Here is a 17,947-nt window from a genome sequence, read left to right as displayed (position 1 = left end):
TTGAACCCCTCGACTGAGTTCGCCATCACCACCTCCTCAGGCAAGCAATTCCAGATTCTCACTGCCCTAACAGTAAAGAATCCTCTTCTATGTTGGTGGAAAAACCTTCTCTCCTCCAGACGCAAAGAATGCCCCCTTGTGCCCGTCACCTTCCTTGGTATAAACAGATCCTCAGCGAGATATTTGTATTGTCCCCTTATATACTTATACATGGTTATTAGATCGCCCCTCAGTCGTCTTTTTTCTAGACTAAATAATCCTAATTTCGCTAATCTATCTGGGTATTGTAGTTCTCCCATCCCCTTTATTAATTTTGTTGCCCTCCTTTGTACTCTCTCTAGTTCCATTATATCCTTCCTGAGCACCGGTGCCCAAAACTGGACACAGTACTCCATGTGCGGTCTAACTAGGGATTTGTACAGAGGCAGTATAATGCTCTCATCATGTGTATCCAGACCTCTTTTAATGCACCCCATGATCCTGTTTGCCTTGGCAGCTGCTGCCTGGCACTGGCTGCTCCAGGTAAGTTTATCATTAACTAGGATCCCCAAGTCCTTCTCCCTGTCAGATTTACCCAGTGGTTTCCCATTCAGTGTGTAATGGTGACATTGATTCCTTCTTCCCATGTGTATAACCTTACATTTATCATTGTTAAACCTCATCTGCCACCTTTCAGCCCAAGTTTCCAACTTATCCAGATCCATCTGTAGCAGAATACTATCTTCTCTTGTATTAACTGCTTTACATAGTTTTGTATCATCTGCAAATATCGATATTTTACTGTGTAAACCTTCTACCAGGTCATTAATGAATATGTTGAAGAGAACAGGTCCCAATACTGACCCCTGCGGTACCCCACTGGTCACAGCGACCCAGTTAGAGACTATAAAACATCGGATAGCCCTCTGCCCAGTGTTATACTATGGGGTAGCTCAGATCTGCCATTATTTTCTCATGCTGATTCGCATGAGAGAACAATCTCAGTGAGACTCGGCTCACTCACACCTATACAAGTCTATGGGTGCAAGAGAAACATCGCCCTGCAGTCAGATATAACCTGAGTGCAGTGCGATATATGCCGATACCGGAAGCGGCGAAGATGGAAAAATTACTTTCTCCGTCTCCTCTGCTCATGTGTTGTGATCTCCTATGTGAGAGGATCGGAGCACAGAGCACGGACACTCAGATCATGCTCGCAAGCAGAGCAGGATCCGAGGGTCATTAGCATATTGCATCCAATGCTCACCACTAGTGTGACTCCGGCCTTAGATGCACAGTGGAAGCAGTTTTCGTGAAATCAAATCCACTTTGCTTGGTCAGATAAACGCTGCAGAATTTCTGCAATAATAAACGCAGCAGAAAAAGCACAGCATTTACGCTACATGTTAACACAGACTAAATGTCCAAGCAAAGTGGATTTGATTTCATGAAAACTCCTGTCCAGTGGACGTCTGTGCTGTTTTGGTGCATTTTTCTCTATTGGCTTCTGTATGAAGCCTGAAAAAAACAAATGCAAAAAAAATGATGTTGCACTTTTAAGTGCAGAATCAAAGCTTTTCTGCACTATTAAAATGTTTCAAATCTTTACCAAAAAAATGCATCAAATAATGGGCAAAAGACTTAAAAATGCAGCAAAACTGCAATAAACAGAGATGACTGATAGTGCATAGTGTGGTGTGAACACCTGCAGATAAAAAGTAGCAGAAAAAAATTAATGCAGCCCCAGTTTTACATTTTTATTACATTTTTATAGGTTTAGTGAAGAAAAAGAATCATCTCCATAAATAATCTTATCACTTTATTGCACGGGTTGCTACTTTTACAGGGACAACAAATTTGTCCACGCTATTTTTGATTTGTGATGTTTATTAATTCTTTCAAAAAGTGCATTAAAAATGTCATTGTTGTAATTTTTTTTCATTATTTTATTTTTTTTTTTTTAGTAATTTTATAGGGAGAAAAATCTTTGACTTGTTTTTTTCCTTTAGAATACGGAGACATAGAATTGCACTGATACATAGAGATGTATACCATAATCTGCTTGTAATCTCAGAGCCTACCAATGCACATTCAAGTAGAGAAAATTTTCCCTTGTCTGTTGGTGCTCACTGGGCCTCATGCTACTGCCTACACTGATGCAGGTTGAGTGTTCGAATGCAGTTGAGACCGGATCAAAAGAAAAGTGAAGAAATGTTAACTAATTTGAATGTAAATATCTAGAGAGCAGAGATGCCTGATCCCCACTCTTGACCCCATGAGGAGGAGCTATGGAGCAATGAAAACAGCATGACAGAAGACATTGCATAGTGGAAGTCGGGACACAGACTTGACCTCATAGGACAGCTTCCCCAAATCAGAACAGTCCCTCTGGATCCTTGACAATTGGGAGCCATTAATAAGACATTTACTTAGGCAGATAACTATCACTCACTCGGTAACCTTCACGTGTCCTGCTAATTAGATTAGGGCACATGCATTATATCTTCCTTGCAGCAGGCGGGGGCGTACCTAGATATCATGGCACCCCTTCTCCACCCCCCAAAAAAATAAAATATTTGGCAAAACAGTTGGTGTTACAGAAAGACATATGTGACTGTCCCAACTTCTAAAGACGCGGAGAGGGACATGCATTACGGCACGTACACCATAATTGTGCTCCTATAAAAGCTTCTTAAATTTGCCACCCTCTATGACACCCTTTTCATGGCCACCATAAAAATATGCTGCCATCGGAAATGCCCCACCAACAGCTGATGTCAATAAGAGGTTAAACACACCTGTCAATCTCTGATTGCTGCATTTAAATGGAACGCGCGCTGCTGCTTATGCTTGCCGACTCCCGTTGGGGCACTATGACATGATTGGGGATTGCTAGTGGGTTTCTATGGCAGTTGGAGGCCCACTGAAGGCCAATCACCGATCTCCTGCAGACCTCTAGGGTTGTCACTGCCAGATTGCTATGAGCGCCGCCTGGTGATTGGTCGATCGCCGATCACAGGGAGGGGCTTATAACAATCCGCAGTGACAACCATAGAGGTCTGAAGGAGAACTCTGGTTGTCATGCCAACCCATCGGTGACGCGCGATCAATTAAAGGGGGTCACTGATGGGTGGATTTCCGGCACGCTAGCTGGAAGCGAGTGTTAAATGCCGCTGTCAGAGTTTGACAGCAGCATTTAATAGGTTAACAGTCATGGGAGAATCGCGATCCTGTTATTGGCACATGTAAGCTGTTCAAAACAGCTGACATGTGCCAGAAAAGATATGGGCTGAGCGCCGTAGCCCACATCAAAGGGAGGCATATTATTATGCCCGATGTCGGAAAGGGGGTTAAAAAATATTTTGTTTAAATAATCCTCCTCTTCCGCCATTGAAAACAAAGAAATATATAAAAACATAATTGATATTGCCACATTAATTTATAAAAGTGTGATTAAAATATAAAATTAATTGACAATGCTGTAACGAGAAAAATCAAAGCACCAAAAATGTGTGTTTTTGATAACAAATCAACCATACAAAATGTCATTAAAACATCAAAATGTTATATATAGGCAGAAATGGCATAAATGAAACTGTCAGTTCATGCAAAAAAGCAAGCTCTCACCCAGCTTAATCGATATAAAATCAAAAATGTTATGGGTCTCAGAGAGCGTCAATACAAAACCTCTTTTTTTTTTTTTTTTTTTACAAATCAGAGATTTTTTTAATCCTTTTCAATATAAAGAAAATCTGTACGTATGGTATAGCTGTAATCCTACTAAGTCGGAGAATCATGACTCACTGTAACTTTTACTACAGAATGTACACCTTAAAAAACAAGACATAGGGGGGCGTGGCTTGCTGGGAATCAGGAGTAGACACAGGAGCTCCTGAAAAATCCCTTATTATGAGCGGCAATAAGCTTACTTTTTGGGAAGAAACTGCTTAAATCTTTATTTAAAACCTTCAGGACTTGGACACATAATGAAGAAAACGGCTTTTATGAAAGCACAAGTAACTCGGGGACATGCAGACCCCAGCCGAGACCTTGCTGCAGGCATGCGTTCACAGGACGACAAAAGGCTGCACTCATCGGTGCCATCAAGCCCCAGTGTATTACCACTTAAAAGAAGACCCCTGGATAAGCTCCCATCCACAGCGGCCCCCAAGCTGAAGCCCGCAGGACCTTACTCGGGAGATTCACAGACTGCGATCACCTCCGGAGGTAGGCCTAAAGCCGCGGTCTAGCCTGAGCAGACGAGACCGGGAGGAAGGAGCAGCGCCGAAACCCCGCCCATAACCACGCCCACGTTGCGCAGCAGCCCCGCTTCCAGAAGGAGAAACCCGGACGCAGCTGCGGGAGAAATTAAGGAGCAACATCTTCCACAAGCGGCCCCCGCTCTGAAGTCCCCGGGGCCCTCTGCTGCTTATACGCACATCAGAGTGGCCGCCGGGAAGGGTCCCAGAGCAGCGGCATCGCTCGGACAGGCGGGGCTGAGAAGCAGAAGGACTGCGGTGGCTCCGCCCACTGCTCCGCCTACAGTTCGCGCCGGCATCGCTGCTAGAAGCAGTAACACCAACCCGGACGCAGGAGAAACACCAGGTGAGCCTCATCTGCAGGTGGCTCCCGCTCCGCATTCTCTGCGTCCGCCCACTCCAGGCCCCCAGACCGGCGCGATATTAAAAGATAGATCGGAGGCTTTGCAATCATCGGGGGGGGGACAAGGAGCAGGAGGGAGGATGAAACCCCGCCCTTGACCCCGCCCACATTTAACAGCGGCACCGCAGCTAGGAAATCAATAAGACAAGCTGCGAGCCGCACACTGAATTACAATGCCCCCGTATTTGTACCCCAGCCCAGACATCAGATGACAGAGGGGCACAGGGCTGAGGGGGACAAACTAACTTCGGATGACATACCATTAATAAATCGCCATTCACAAGTGGCATCTTTACAGAAACCCAGTGATGATAACAATCATGGAGAGGGGAACTATACCGCAGAAATCACAGACTCTTTTCCTAGTGTAGAGGAGGAAAGAGCTACAGAAGGACCCCCAACTGAACTATTTATAGATAACTTGATGAAAGTCTTCTGCGACCGTTTCAATAAAAAAATGGAGGAACAATGTCTAATTCTAGACAAAGTATCTCTCTCTTTTAATCCGTCAAACACTCGACCACCTAGTACAGATGCAGCATCAGAGTCATACATAAAGGACGCATTGACATCCATTGCGGAAAGCCTAGACTCCTCCTCGTCCTTATGTTCCTCAAGGTCGTCTATCTACGATCATTCTTCATCAACATATGATTCATACGCATCCTCTGCTCACTCCTCAGACAGCAATATGGAGGGTTTCTCCCCCGGGGTCTACGATCTTCCTTGCACAGATCCTTCACCGACTCTTCCTGTGTCCTTAACCTTGCGAAAGAGTCTACAAAGAGACATAGACTCACTCAAAGGTAACTTGGCAATGCTCGAAGATCATAGACGTAGAAACAACGTGAAAATCAGGGGAGTCCCGGAATCAGTTAAACCCCCCCACTTGAAAAACTATATTCACAAAATGATATCTAAATTCATCCCTGACATTAACAACTCTAATAATTATAGAAAGAGTCTTCCGAATTAAAAGACCTGTTTTCCTTCCAACAGATGTGCCAAGAGACATTATTGTCTCCTTTTTCCCAGCCTGGATTAGAGGTAAATTGTTCGACTTAACCTCCGAAAAAAACTTTCTGCACTCCTCATATAGCCACCTAACGTTCTTCAAAGACTTGTCTAAAGACACTTTGAAAAAGCGACGGGATTTTTCACCAGTTACACGGGAGCTCCGCAGTCACCATTTTGCCTACTCTTGGATGCCTGCCTCTGCTCTTTTGGTGAAGCTCTTGTCCGGAACTGTACATATTGCTTCTCCTTCGGAGGGATTATCCTTCCTACAGCAACATGGTCTGAAACCTTCTAAAATCTATAATGGTCCTGCCTGAATTGTATTTTTGTTCTGCATATATTGACATTTGTTATTACTAGGCCTCTTACAATCTATAGAAAGGTTCCTTCCCAATAATTGATCTTGATTTTGAGCCAGATTTTTCCTTTTCACCCACATAGTTGCGGGGTCACCTCAGGGTGCTTCTGGACTTGATAAGCTACCATATAATATACCCCCACATAGTCTTAGGGTTGCTACCGGGCATTCCCGGATGTGGCAGGCTTTATACTGCACACTATCATTAGATACTTTACCTTTGCCTCACAAATTTTCAAGTTCTTTGAGCATACTAATATTACTTTTACGCTTAGTCTTTTGTTAAAAAAGCAACGCTGAACTCTGTTTACATTTATTCTGATCTATTACTTTTGAAGATTGCTTTAATTTTAGGTGTTATTACGAAGCGACGGCTTTTCGGGTAAATTTATGCTACTGTTTGCTGGTTTTTACATATGCCTGTCTTTTTTTTTTCTCCCTCAATCCCCATAATACTTGAGGATTTCTTTCCTTTCCCCATCCCTATCCATCCTTTACCCCTTTATCCATATCCCCATTTATTGATAAATTCAATAAAAATATTGAGAAAAAAAAAACAAGACATAAAAAACCATGGCTGAATTGTTTTCCCAATTTCACCTTGTTTATTTTATTACATTGAATAGTAAAATGAATGGCATCATTCCAATCTACCTGCATTCCCGCACGAGTGCAGTAACATATCTTGCTAGGTCCTCCATGAATTATTATTCTTTAGGCAGATGAGGTCAGGCGGTTGCCTTATTACAGACACGACGGGATGGTATTGCCTGATGGCATTATAACTGCTTATAACTTGCGGATTTCTGGGGCTTATACGTCATGGATTATTTAATAACTTAATTTATACAGTGATCCTTACGAAAATGCTTACTTTCCCCCTGTTTTTTGGCATACCTTGCTTTTTAAGTATGGGTTAGGTTGATCCTGATTTATTTGGTAGCGCCCTCATCTACTTTCTCATTGAGCTCTACAATTTGTGCTGTAAAAAACAAGCCATCATGCAGCTATGTAGAGGGAAAAATAAATAAGTTAAGGCTCTTGGAACAAGAGGAGAGGATAAAAAGCGCAAAAAGGAAAATTGGCTGCAATAGAAAGTGTGTGTTGACTTTGCCATCATGCTGAACAGTCAATGACCCAAAATATGAGTTTTGCCTGGCTGGCTTCCTCTATCACATTTTGTTCAAGACTAAAAAATATTTTAACCCCTTAATGACAGCCAATACATCTTTTAACTGACCTGAAATATAAGAGAATAGCCTCCCCATACAGGTGACAATCCAGCAGCTGCCGGCCGTACACTATAGGTGACAACTTGCTGCATCAGCCACGATCAGTGTTTGCGCCGTCCAACTCTCTTTAACCCCTTGGATGCTGCTGTCAATAGTGACTATATCATTATAAATGGTTAACAGAGTGTGGGGGCTTCCTATTTAACCAAATTGGTCTTGATTTTGTGGTCCTGATGTTTGCCGTGGCAATTCATGACCAATTAGTGGCCTTAGATTCTGATTGCTGTCGTAATCTGTTCAGAAGTTAGATACATTTAGGCAGTAAAAATACACATTTTCATTCCTATCATGCCACTTTACATTAATTCCTGTAAAGCACCTGAAGAGTTAATAAACTACCTGACTGCAGTTTTCAATATATCTGCTTTTAAAATGGTATCGCGTTTGGGGGTTTCCCAATATATAGGACCCCTAAAGGCACTGCAAACAAAAGTCCCTAAAAAAAAAAATTTTGTAAATTTCCTTGAAAAAATGAAAAATTGCTGCTACATTTTTAATCCTCCTAAAATGCTAACAAAATAAAATAACATTTTACAAATGGTGCTGATGTAAAGCAGACATGAGGGAAATGTTATTTATTAATGGTTTGCTGTGGTATGGCCATCTGGATTAAAGGGATAATCATTCAAAGTTTGAAAATTGCTAATTTTTTAACATTTTTCTCAAATTTTTGATATTTTTTATAAATAAGCACAAAACATATTGACCTAAATTTACCATTATCATAAAGTATAATGTGTCACGAAAAAACTATCTCAAAATCACTGGGATTTGTTGAAGGGTTACAGAGTTATTACCACATAAAGTGACACTGGTCAGATTTCAAAAATTTGGCTCCGTCACTACAAGCTGCTACAAAACAAATTGATTTATTCATATGTACAGTATGTAAGGATTATTACCTGGATTGTTCACTTGCTTGAGAGAAAATCCTAAAGCTAAAACAATGACAAGACACAATAGTTTCATACTGCAATGGCAAAAAGATGAAAAAAATAAAACACTGTAGACTACAAAGGCAATAATTAGATTACAATGGGTCGGCTATTTACCTTTAGTTATCTTCCTAGTGAATTCTCCTGGATGCAGCTGTAGAAAACCTTCTTTGGAAGATTACCCAATACTGGAAGGCTTGCTCCTCTGCTATTCTAACTGCTTGAGATGTATGAACTCTCTGTCCTGTGATGTACTAATTACCTGCTCCTGTTGAAGCACTGCCAGCATCTGAAGTCTGATTTTTTTTTTTTCGGTAATACTTCCTTTTACGCAGTCTCAGATGTGGGATGGGTTATAGACTAGATCAAGGTCTTCAAAAAACCCAAAGGTATAACAAACAAACTATTACTTCAAAATGCAATGGAAAGCACTTCAGCTACTAGATATGTCTTAAATACATTTCCATTCTAAGTTTCTGAACACATTCACCTCCAATCAAACACCATTTTTGCACATATTTTACAGGAACATGATTGCATTGGTAACGCTAATTACAAATTTCAGCTGCATATACATGAACTGAGCAGAATAGTCAATGGACCAAAAATAGGTTTTGCCTAGATTGCTTCCTCTGGTGCTTCTTCTTTATCTACATGCCGTAAACGAATGTATACCATTAGCCCTGATGCCTCTTCAAGTAGAGAGGTCACTTTGTGATCTCTTTTTATGAATATATAATATTCATAAATATAATGCTAATAATTAATGCTGTTCTTTTCTACATTTTTACATTTAGATAAGTTGCAGTTCCTTTTTGGCACCTGTGAGATTAGACAGTAGACCTTAAATGCCTCCTGGTTAAACAAAATCCTGGGGGCGGTATGAGCTTTGTCCAGCTTCTAAGGCCGGCGTCACACTAGAGAGTTTTACAGACGTATGAGAGGCGCAAAAACAACGCATTGCACACGGACCAATGATTCTCTATGGGGCAGCTCCTATCTGCCGTATATTTCGCAGCCGTATTTTATGGGCTGAGAAAATCACAGCTTGCCAATGAAAGTCAATGGGGTGAGAAAAATACGGATTACACACGGTCCATCAGTGTGACTAGCGAGAAATACGCACCAGTGTTCTATAGAAAAGCCAGTAATTCAGCGCGGTAAAAAAAAAGGTACAGGTGGTACAGTAAAATCACACTGACAGGTTAGAATAGAATAGATAGAATAAATGTCTACACATAGTATAGGTACATATATATATATATATATATATATATATATATATATACACAGTACAGACCAAAAGTTTGGATACACCTCATTTAAAGATTTTTCTGTATTTTCATGACTATGAAAATTGTACATTCACACTGAAGGCATCAAAACTATGAATTAACACATGTAGAATTATATACTTAACATAAAAGTGTGAAACAACTGAAATTATGTCTTATATTCTAGGTTCATCAAAGTAGCCACCTTCTGGATTTAAAACTGTGGTTTGTCTGTCACATGGATCACATATAAGCGCGCTCAAAATTCTGCAGTGAGGTAGCGAAGTTATTGACACCAGTTTGCTGTTAAAATTAGCTACTTACAGGCCAGCTATTTAAAACGGTGGTTTGTCCGTCACACGGATCACATATAACTGCGCTCAAAATTCTGCAATTTCTGACCTCCATTTAAATTTTGTTGCAGTGTGTTGGCCAAGTTATTGACACCAGTTTGCTGTTAAAAATAGTTACCTATAGGCCAGTTATTTAAAACTGTGGTTTGTCCGTCATAAGGATCACATATAGCTGTGCTCAAAAGTCTTCAATTTCTGGCCTCCATTTAAATTTTGTTGCATTGTACTAGTGAAGTTATTAACTTTAGCTTGCTGTTAAAAATATCTACCTACAGGCCAGCTATTTAAAACTGTAGTTTTCCGTCACCCAGATCACATATTAATTCACTCCAAATTAAGCCTTTTGTAGTGAATGTGGAAAATATTGTCCTCTATTTAAAATGGCGCGTGGCAAGAGACGTGATGATGATGGTGCATGAAGAGGCCATGGGCAAGCTGAAATTGTGCCACAACAAACACCCAAATCTTCTCGCCTAACCTTCCAGTCCCAATTACTAGGGGACCTGTTGTGAATTCTGTGGCTGAATTCACTCCTGTGGTCACAAGTGGTACTGCAGCTTCTGAGCTTCCTCCCTCAGGTGTTCTGGTGAGCTCGTTAACTGCTTCATTACTTAACTCCGCCTGATGCTGCTATCCTTGCTCCTTGTCAATGTTTCAGTGTTGGATCTGAGCTTCTCCTGATTGTTCCTGTGACCTGCTGCTCTGTATAGCTAAGTGCTTTTTGCTTTTTTGTTGCTTTTTTTCTGTCCAGCTTGTCTTTTGTTTTGCTGGAAGCTCTGAGACGCAAAGGGTGTACCGCCGTGCCGTTAGTTCGGCACGGTGGTTTTTTTTTGCCCCCTTTGCGTGGTTTTGCTTTAGGGTTTTTTGTAGACTGCAAAGTTCGCTTTACTGTCCTCGCTCTGTCCTAGAATATCGGGCCCCACTTTGCTGAATCTATTTCATCCCTACGTTTTGTCTTTTCATCTTACTCACAGTCATTATATGTGGGGGGCTGCCTTTTCCTTTGGGGAATTTCTCTGGGGCAAGTCAGGCCTATTTTTCTATCTTCAGGCTAGCTAGTTTCTTAGGCTGTGCCGAGTTGCCTAGGTAGTTGTTAGGCGCAATCCACAGCCGCTTTTAGTTGTGTTTAGGATAGGATCAGGTGTGCAGTCTACAGAGTTTCCACGTCTAAGAGCTCGTTCTTGTATTTTTGGGTATTTGTCAGATCACTGTGTGCGCTCTGATCGCTAAGCACACTGTGTTTCTGGATTGCCTTCATAACACCTGTCATTAGCAAACATAACAGTACAAGGAGCCTAACTAATGATTCTCAATAGAGGGAAAGAAAAAGTTCTGACATCATTTTTTTTTTTTCTGCTCTGTGTTCACTTTTTTTTTTCCCCTAGACATTTGGGTGATTCTGGACACAGGTGTGGACATGGATATTCAGGGTCTGTGCTCTTCAATGGATAATCTCGTTATAAATGTACAAAAAATTCAAGATACTATTGATCAGAAATCTATGTTAGAACCAAGAATTCCTATTCCTGATTTGTTTTTTGGAGATAGAACTAAGTTTCTAAGTTTCAAAAATAATTGTAAGCTATTTCTGGCCTTGAAACCTCATTCTTCTGGTAATCCTATTCAACAGGTTTTGATTATTATTTCTTTTTTGCGCGGTGACCCTCAGGACTGGGCATTTTCTCTTGCGCCAGGAGATCCTGCATTGAGTAGTGTCGATGCGTTTTTCCTGGCGCTCGGATTGCTGTACAATGAGCCTAATTCAGTGGATCAGGCTGAGAAAAATTTGCTGGCTTTGTGCCAGGGTCAGGATGATATAGAAGTATATTGTCAGAAATTTAGGAAATGGTCAGTACTCACTCAGTGGAATGAATCTGCGCTGGCAGCTTTGTTCAGAAAGGGTCTCTCTGAGGCTCTTAAGGATGTCATGGTGGGATTTCCTATGCCTGCTGGTTTGAATGAGTCTTTGTCTTTGGCCATTCAGATCGGTCGACGCTTGCGCGAGCGTAAATCTGTGCACCATTTGGCGGTACTGCCTGAGGTTAAACCTGAGCCTATGCAGTGCGATAGGACTATGACTAGAGTTGAACGGCAGGAATACAGACGTCTGAATGGTCTGTGTTTCTACTGTGGTGATTCCACTCATGCTATTTCTGATTGTCCTAAGCGCACTAAGCGGTCCGCTAGGTCTGCCGTCATTGGTACTGTACAGTCCAAATTCCTTCTGTCCATTACCTTGATATGCTCTTTGTCGTCGTTTTCTGTCATGGCGTTTGTGGATTCGGGCGCTGCCCTGAATCTGATGGATTTGGATTATGCTAAACGTTGTGGGTTTTTCTTGGAGCCTTTGCGGTGTCCTATTCCATTGAGAGGAATTGATGCTACACCTTTGGCCAAGAATAAACCTCAATACTGGGCCCAGCTGACCATGTGCATGGCTCCTGCACATCAGGAAGTTATTCGCTTTCTGGTGTTGCATAATCTGCATGATGTGGTCGTGTTGGGGTTGCCATGGCTACAAACCCATAATCCAGTATTGGATTGGAATTCCATGTCGGTATCCAGCTGGGGTTGTCAGGGGGTACATGGTGATGTTCCATTTTTGTCGATTTCGTCATCCACCCCTTCTGAGGTCCCAGAGTTCTTGTCTGATTATCAGGATGTATTTGAAGAGCCCAAGTCCGATGCTCTACCTCCGCATAGGGATTGTGATTGTGCTATCAATTTGATTCATGGTAGTAAATTCCCTAAAGGTCGATTATTTAATTTATCCGTGCCCGAACACGCCGCTATGCGCAGTTATGTGAAGGAATCCCTGGAGAAGGGACATATTCGCCCATCGTCATCACCACTGGGAGCAGGGTTCTTCTTTGTAGCCAAGAAGGATGGTTCGCTGAGACCGTGTATTGATTACCGCCTTCTTAATAAGATCACTGTTAAATTTCAGTATCCCTTGCCATTGTTATCTGACTTGTTTGCTCGGATTAAGGGGGCTAGTTGGTTCACTAAGATAGATCTTCGTGGTGCGTATAATCTGGTGAGAATCAGGCAAGGAGATGAATGGAAAACTGCATTCAATACGCCCGAGGGTCATTTTGAGTATCTAGTGATGCCGTTCGGACTTGCCAATGCTCCATCTGTGTTTCAGTCTTTTATGCATGACATCTTCCGTGAGTATCTGGATAAATTCCTGATTGTTTACTTGGATGACATTTTGGTCTTCTCAGATGATTGGGAGTCTCATGTGAAGCAGGTCAGAATGGTTTTTCAGGTCCTGCGTGCTAACTCTTTGTTTGTGAAGGGATCAAAGTGTCTCTTCGGTGTGCAGAAAGTTTCATTTTTGGGGTTCATCTTTACCCCTTCTACTATCGAGATGGATCCAGTTAAGGTCCAAGCCATCCAGGATTGGATTCAGCCGACATCTCTGAAAAGTCTGCAAAAGTTCCTGGGCTTTGCTAATTTTTATCGTCGCTTCATCTGTAATTTTTCTAGCATTGCCAAACCATTGACCGATTTGACCAAGAAGGGTGCTGATGTGGTCAATTGGTCTTCTGCGGCTGTAGAGGCTTTTCAGGAGTTGAAGCGTCGTTTTTGTTCTGCCCCTGTGTTGTGTCAGCCAGATGTTTCTCTTCCGTTCCAGGTCGAGGTTGATGCTTCTGAGATTGGAGCAGGGGCGGTTTTGTCACAGAGAGGTTCTGATTGCTCAGTGATGAAACCATGTGCTTTCTTTTCCAGGAAGTTTTCGCCCGCTGAGCGTAATTATGATGTGGGCAATCGAGAGTTGCTGGCCATGAAGTGGGCATTCGAGGAGTGGCGTCATTGGCTTGAAGGAGCTAAGCATCGCGTGGTGGTATTGACTGATCATAAGAACTTGACTTATCTCGAGTCTGCCAAGCGCTTGAAACCTAGACAGGCCCGTTGGTCGTTATTTTTTGCCCGCTTCGACTTTGTGATTTCGTACCTTCCGGGCTCTAAAAATGTGAAGGCGGATGCTCTGTCTAGGAGTTTTGTGCCCGACTCTCCGGGTTTATCTGAGCCAGCGGGTATCCTCAAGGAAGGAGTCATTGTGTCTGCCATCTCCCCTGATTTGCGGTGGGTGCTGCAAAAATTTCAGGCGAATAAACCTGATCGTTGTCCAGCAGAGAAACTGTTCGTCCCTGATAGGTGGACTAATAAACTTATCTCTGAACTTCATTGTTCGGTGTTGGCTGGTCATCCTGGAATCTTTGGTACCAGAGAGTTAGTGGCTAGATCCTTCTGGTGGCCATCTCTGTCACGGGATGTACGTACTTTTGTGCAGTCCTGTGGGATTTGTGCTAGGGCTAAGCCCTGCTGTTCTCGTGCCAGTGGGTTGCTTTTGCCCTTGCCGGTCCCAAAGAGGCCTTGGACACATATTTCGATGGATTTCATTTCTGACCTTCCCGTTTCTCAAAAGATGTCAGTCATTTGGGTGGTCTGTGATCGCTTTTCTAAAATGGTCCATCTGGTGCCCTTGGCTAAATTGCCTTCCTCCTCTGATTTGGTACCTTTGTTCTTTCAGCATGTGGTTCGGTTGCATGGCATTCCTGAGAATATTGTTTCTGACAGAGGTTCCCAGTTTGTTTCAAGGTTTTGGCGAGCCTTTTGTGGTAGGATGGGCATTGACCTATCCTTTTCCTCGGCTTTCCATCCTCAGACTAATGGCCAGACCGAACGAACCAATCAGACCTTGGAAACATATCTGAGATGTTTTGTTTCTGCAGACCAGGATGATTGGGTGTCCTTTTTGCCGTTGGCTGAGTTCGCCCTTAATAATCGGGCCAGCTCGGCTACCTTGGTTTCTCCATTTTTTTGCAATTCTGGGTTCCATCCTCGTTTCTCTTCAGGACAGGTTGAGTCTTCGGACTGTCCTGGTGTGGATTCTGTGGTGGATAGGTTGCAGCAGATCTGGACTCAGGTAGTGGACAATTTGATCTTGTCCCAGGAGAAAGCTCAACTTTTCGCTAATCGCAGACGCCGTGTGGGTCCCCGACTTCGTGTTGGGGATCTGGTTTGGTTATCTTCTCGTCATATTCCTATGAAGGTTTCCTCTCCTAAATTTAAACCTCGTTTTATTGGTCCGTATAGGATTTCTGAGGTTCTCAATCCTGTGTCTTTTCGTTTGACCCTCCCAGACTCCTTTTCCATACATAATGTATTCCATAGGTCGTTGTTGCGGAGATACGTGGCACCTATGGTTCCATCTGTTGAGCCTCCTGCCCCGGTTTTGGTGGAGGGGGAATTGGAGTATATTGTGGAGAAGATTTTGGATTCTCGTGTTTCTAGACGGAAACTCCAGTATCTGGTTAAATGGAAGGGTTATGCTCAGGAAGATAATTCCTGGGTTTTTGCCTCTGATGTTCATGCTTCCGATCTTGTTCGTGCCTTTCATGCGGCTCATCCTGGTCGGCCTGGGGGCTCTGGTGAGGGTTCGGTGACCCCTCCTCAAGGGGGGGGTACTGTTGTGAATTCTGTGGCTGAATTCACTCCTGTGGTCACAAGTGGTACTGCAGCTTCTGAGCTTCCTCCCTCAGGTGTTCTGGTGAGCTCGTTAACTGCTTCATTACTTAACTCCGCCTGATGCTGCTATCCTTGCTCCTTGTCAATGTTTCAGTGTTGGATCTGAGCTTCTCCTGATTGTTCCTGTGACCTGCTGCTCTGTATAGCTAAGTGCTTTTTGCTTTTTTGTTGCTTTTTTTCTGTTCAGCTTGTCTTTTGTTTTGCTGGAAGCTCTGAGACGCAAAGGGTGTACCGCCGTGCCGTTAGTTCGGCACGGTGGGTTTTTTTTGCCCCCTTTGCGTGGTTTTGCTTTAGGGTTTTTTGTAGACTGCAAAGTTCGCTTTACTGTCCTCGCTCTGTCCTAGAATATCGGGCCCCACTTTGCTGAATCTATTTCATCCCTACGTTTTGTCTTTTCATCTTACTCACAGTCATTATATGTGGGGGGCTGCCTTTTCCTTTGGGGAATTTCTCTGGGGCAAGTCAGGCCTATTTTTCTATCTTCAGGCTAGCTAGTTTCTTAGGCTGTGCCGAGTTGCCTAGGTAGTTGTTAGGCGCAATCCACAGCCGCTTTTAGTTGTGTTTAGGATAGGATCAGGTGTGCAGTCTACAGAGTTTCCACGTCTCAGAGCTCGTTCTTGTATTTTTGGGTATTTGTCAGATCACTGTGTGCGCTCTGATCGCTAAGCACACTGTGTTTCTGGATTGCCTTCATAACACCTGTCATTAGCAAACATAACAGGGACCGCAGCACACCACTATTGAACCCACAGCAGTGTCAAAAGCTTGTTGGTTGGATAGCGGATAATGCTTCCAGTCACTTTGCCACCACCACCCTGTCTTCCACACAGTCAATTCTCAGTAGCCGTGAGTCTGGACCTCACCCTGATCCTCCTTCCTCCCACCATGGTGAGAGCCCGGAGAAAACTGATCCCACACTTGGACACTCCGAAGAGCTGTTTGCTTTTCCATTTATAGATTTAGGCCTCTCGCACGGACCTCTTTAAGCGGGGCAAGATAAGATAGCATGTAGTGATTCCCAAATATTTGAGCAACCACGGTCACACAAAGGCGATGGTGGGAAAGTGTCAGAAGAGATGGACGATGATGAGACACAATTGGCAGAAAGTCAGGAGGAGGACCAGGGTGCAGAAGTGGAAGATGAGGTGGTGGATGATATAGTAACTGACCCAACCTGGCATGAAGACATGCAGAGCGAGGACAGCGGCACACAGGGAGAGGGAGGTGTAGCACCCCAACAGGCAGGAAGAAGCAGTGTGGTGGTGAGAGATAGAATGTGGGCAACCGTTCCCCGAAAAACCAACATGACTGAAGTTGCCAGTACAACTGTTAGGTCTTCCCGAGTCTGGTTGTTTTTTAAAGACTCTGCGGATAACCCCAAAGGCAATTTGCACCACTTGCCAGGCCAGCATCAGCAGGGGTAGAAAAACTAGAAGCCTGACCACCACCAGCATGATGAGGCACATGGCAGCAAAGTACCCGACTTTGTGGGCCAAACCCCAGGGTCCAGGAACAGTGTTTGCACGCAAGTCAATCCCCTGTCCATGGTGCATGCGAAGATGCCTTTTGCCCTACACCTGTCGTTGCACACAATCAACTAGCACCATCAGCAAGCACGTCCACTTCATTGTCCCAGCACAGTGTTCAGTTGTCCATACCCCAGTCTTTGGAACTCAAGCTCAAATACGCAGCCAACGCCTCACAGACCACACTACTAAATTTACACATTTCATGACTGCTTGCATCGATATGTTGCATTTTAGGCTTGTGGAAACGGAAGATTTCCACAACCTGATGGTGGCGGCCATCCCTCGGAACTCAGTCCCCAGCTGCCACTATTTCTCCCGGTGTGCTGTCCCCGCATTACACAAGCACGTGTCCCACAACATTAGCCGTGCCGTCAACAATGAAGTTACTGGGAAAGTCTACCTAACAACGGACACCTGGACAAGTGCTTATGGGCAGGGATGGTACATCTTGCTGACGGCACACTGGGTTAACATAGTGGAAGCCGGGACCCAGTCGGACCTTGGGATGGAAAGCACTTCAGCACTGCCTCAGCCAAACAACAGGCAACAGGCAGTGCTGAAGCTAATATGCTTAGGTGACAAATCGCACAATGCTGAAGAGTTGTGGACAGCTCTGAAAGAGCAGACAGATCTGTGGCTGACACCGCTGAACTTACAGCCAGTCATGGTCGTGTGTGACAATGGCTGGAACCTGGTGGCGGCTCTGAGGCAAGGCAAGCTCACACACGTACCATGCATGGCCCATGTGCTTAACCTCGTGGTTCATCGGTTTCTCAAAACCTAACCAGAGCTGCCGGATCTGCTTGTAATAGTACACAACCTGTGTGCCCATTTTAGAAAGTCAGCTCCAGCTTCTACCGCCCTTGCCTTGTTTTAGCAGCATTTGCAGCTTCCGGCTCCCCAACTGGTGTGTGATGTCTTCACGTGTTGGAACTCTACACTGCATATGTTGGGAAGGATTTGTGAGCAGAAGAGGGCAGTTGTTGACTACCAGCAACAACAAGGCTATC

This window comes from Ranitomeya imitator, chromosome 1, assembly GCF_032444005.1.
Source record: "Ranitomeya imitator isolate aRanImi1 chromosome 1, aRanImi1.pri, whole genome shotgun sequence".
In the NCBI taxonomy this organism is placed as follows: Eukaryota; Metazoa; Chordata; class Amphibia; order Anura; family Dendrobatidae; genus Ranitomeya; species Ranitomeya imitator.
Note: the sequence above shows the minus strand (reverse complement) of the source record.